Below are 4,120 nucleotides of genomic sequence, written 5' to 3'. Positions count from 1 at the left end.
ATGGAGTGCATTGGCCGCTCCCGGCCACTGCAGCCTCAACCTGCTGGGCTCCGGAGATCTTTCCGCCTCAGCCTTCCAAGTAGCTGGAACTACAGGCGCGCACTACCACACCCGGCTCATTTTTTGATTTATTGTAGAGAAGAGGTCTTGCCAAGTTGCCCAGGTGGGTCTCGAACCCGCGGGCTCAGGCAATCCACTCACCTCAGCCTCCCAAAGGCACGGGATTACAGGCTGAGCCACCGAGCCTGGCTGGCACGTGTGTTTTTAAAGTGAAATTTTCTCTATTGCTTTCTCTCCCTTCTCTCATTCTCACCTAGTCTCCAAGAAACTCTTCTTTTATTTCCTATTCTCCTCCCAGCCCAGCCTGCAAAGATTTCTCCAGATAGCAATTGAAAAACAACAAAACAGCCCTCATAAGATAGTCATGGGCTTTCTGGATCATCAAGGAACAGTTAAATTGTGATTGGCATGGGAAGAGCAGTAAGAGTCTTTTATGATCCTGCAATCCTTTGAAAACAAGAGAATCATACATAGAATGAGTTGGTTCCCGTGGGCCACCCCTGCCCTCTCCACCACCAATATGCATGACCAGAATTAGTGATGACTGCGCTCACTCCTGTGGAGAGGAGGCGAAGAAATGTCATTTTAAATGAAGCTCAACGAGAGACTTCATAAATAGATTTGAAAATGCAAATTCAACATTAAGAACTCTTGGTGTGCTGCTGGGAAGGTCAAGTGGGGAGAATTAAGTAGCACAAGCATCAGTCTTTACCATTTCCTCAGTAAAACGGTCTTAGAGACATGGTATAATTGTAGACTGCATTTCTCTTTTAATGCTGGTAGAGTTCTAGAGAGAAAAATTATAATACTGCCTACAATATTGCCATTTTTCTTTTTTGAGTCAGAGTTTCAGTCTGTTGCCCAGGCTGGAGGGGCACGATCCCTGCTCACTGCAGCCTTAAGTCCCTGGACTCAGGTGATTCTCCCACTTCATCCTCCCACTTCATCCTCTTGAGTAGCTGGGACTACAGATGCATGCCACCATGCCTGCCTATTTTTTTTTTAAATAGAGACAGGGTCTTGCTATGTTGCCCAGGCTGGTCTTGAACTCCTGAGCTTAATCAATCCTCCTGCCTTGGCCTCCCAAAGTGCTGGGATTACAGGCTGAGCCACCGCGCCCAGTCAACTACTGCATTTTTATAGCCAATCAGGTGATTCCACGACTTTAAAATTATCTCTGTTTTTTGTTTTTTGTTTTTTTTTTTTTGAGTTGGAGTCTCACTCTGTCAACCAGGCTGGAGTGCATTGGCATGCTCCCAGCCACCACAGCCTCAACCTGCTGGGCTCAGGCAATCCTTCCGCCTCCGTCTTCCAAGTAGCTGGAACTACAGGCAGGCGCTAACACGCCCAGCTAATTTTTTTTTATTTATTGTAGAGATCAGATCTCGCCATGTTTCCCAGGCTGGTCTCGAACCCATGGTCTCAGGCAATCCTCGCCTCGGTCTCCCAAAATGCTGGGATTATAGGCGTGAGCCACTGCAGCTGGTCTAAAATTATCTCTTATTTTAGAGAAATAAAGCCTCTACTTCCCATTCCATTAGAGTTGAATTCAAATTCAACTGAAATATTCTGTGAAATTTAATTCAAATGTAACTTTAATTTAGGCTTAATAAACTAAAGGCAGGTTAATGCTTTCATTTTGTTTTTCCTGACACCGAAGTAACTTTTTCTAATCCACTGCGGGAGGAAAGATTACAAAGCTGCAGGCAGTCCTCTGCTAATGATGATGGGTCTCAGATGACTCCACGGAAAGTGATCATTGTTGCATACATGGCTGGAGCTGGGAGACATCAGGCTTGTTTTAATTTGCATAAATGAGAAGATAATTGTGAGATGCTCACCTGAAAAATCCAAATACTCATTTTTAAATCATTACAAAGTAATTTATAGTTCAAGAAACCATTTGTTCCCAAATATAGTAGACATATCATAAGTAGTCTTAGGCATCCATCTCTTGAACTGAAATAATTTTGGGATGCGTCTGATGGAGTGCTTCAATCAGATTGTTAATTTGAATACCAAGGAAGACTCCTCAAAACAGGGTTAACTGACTGAATTTTGTAGGAAAACTCTCTTGCCATTTAGCCCTAATGGCATCATTTTCAACATTGAAAGCAATCAGTACTATCACTGATTATAGAACTACTGTTCTGTTGATAGTTTCTGTGTTCTTTTTTTTTTTGAGTTGGAGTCTCACTCTGTCGCCCAGACTGGAGTGCAGTGGCTGCACCCAGCCACCGCAGCCTCGGCCTGCTGGGCTCCAGCGATCCTTCCGCCTCAGCCTTCCAAGTAGCCGGAATTACAGGTATGCGCTACCACGCCCGGCTGATTTTTTTGATTTATTATAGAGATGAGGTCTCGCTGCCCAGGCGGGTCTCGAACCCGTGGGCTCAGGCAATCCACTCACCTCAGCCTCCCAAAGGCGCAGGATTACAGGCTGAGCCACTGAACCCGGCTCTGTGTTCTTATCATTTGCAAGTTAACAAGCTAATTTCTCATTCTAATCCTCACTCGTTCATGAAATCCAAATTAACAGCCTGAGGTTACTTATTTGCCTACCAAAGAGTTCTTAATGACCTACCTTTAATGATGGAATATGCACATGAAAACTTTCTCTGAAACATCAGCAACCTCATTTATTGAAAATAATAATAATAACAAAAAAAATGAATTGTTATCCATATCTTACAGGGTTGCTTTTTCACTAATAAGGAAACAGAATACTTCAGGACCATTTTATTGATTCATTCTTTTTTTTTTTTTGAGTTGGAGTCTCACTTTGTCGCCCAGACTGGAGTGCAGTGGCACACTCCCGGCCATCGCAGCCTCGACCTCCTGGGCTCTGTCAATTCTTCCGCCTCAACCTTTCAAGTAGCTGGAACTACAGACGCGCACTACCACGCCCGATTAATTTTTTTATTGTAGAGATGAGGTCTCACCAAGTTGCCCAGGTGGGTCTCGAACCCGTGGGTCAGGCAATCCTCTCACCTCGGCCTCCCAAAGTACTTGGATTACAGGCTGAGCCACTGAGCCCGGCCTTTCTACATATACTTATTAAATGCCTGTGATATGCCAAGTCTTGTTCTTGACACTGAAGAAGGGAGTAGTGAATTCCTGCCTTCAGAGGGTTTGCTTTTCAGTGGAGGATGGCAGACAATAAACCGACAACAATAAGTGAGAGGCTGGACTTGGAGGCTCACGCCTGTAATCCCAGCACTTTGGGAGGCCAAGGCAAGAGGATTGTTTGAACCCAGGAGTTTGAGACTAGCCTGGGCAACATAGCAAGACGTCATCCCTACGGAAAAAAAAATCAAAAGCCAGGTGTGGGTGCATATGCCTGTAGTCCCAGCTACTCAGGAGGCTGAGGCAGAAGGATCGCCTGAGCCCCTGAAGTCGAGGCTGTGGTGAACCATGATTGTGTCACTGCATCCCTGCCTGGGTGACAGAGTGAGACCCTTACTCAAAGAAAGAAAGAGAAAGAAAGAAAGAAAGTTAGGTTTAAAAAAGTCCCAGTAGGGGCTGGGCACGGTGCTCACGCCTATAATCTCAGCACTTTGGGAGGTCAAGGTGATAGGATTGCCTGAGTCCACGTGTTCGAGACCAGCCTGGGCAACTCAGCGAGACCTCATCTCTACAATAAAGCAAGAAAAATTAGCCAGGTGAGGTGGCACATGCCTGTAGTTCCAGCTACTTGGAAGGCTGAGGCAGAAGGATCTCCTGAGTCCAGAGATTGAGGCTGCAGTGGCCGTGAACTTGCCACTGCACTCCAGCCTGGGTGATAGAGTGAGACTTCTACTCAAAAAAAAAAAAAAAAAAAAATTCTAGTAGGGCCTCCAAAAATGTTAGGTCAGACATGCTGGGGGTATGGTTGTGCAATCTGGTACTGCATGAAGAGTTCAAAAAATTGCACACAATAGCCGGGCTCGGTGGCTCAGCCTGTAATCCTGCACCTTTGGGAGGCTGAGGTGAGTGGATTGCCTGAGCCCGCGGGTTCGAGACCCACCTGGGCAGCGAGACCTCATCTCTACAATAAATCAAAAAATCAGCCGGGCGTGGAATC

Source organism: Carlito syrichta, unplaced genomic scaffold (assembly GCF_000164805.1).
Source record: "Carlito syrichta isolate Samal-C Ts95f unplaced genomic scaffold, Tarsius_syrichta-2.0.1 Scaffold308852, whole genome shotgun sequence".
Classification (NCBI taxonomy): domain Eukaryota; kingdom Metazoa; phylum Chordata; class Mammalia; order Primates; family Tarsiidae; genus Carlito; species Carlito syrichta.
This window is presented reverse-complemented; position numbering follows the sequence as displayed.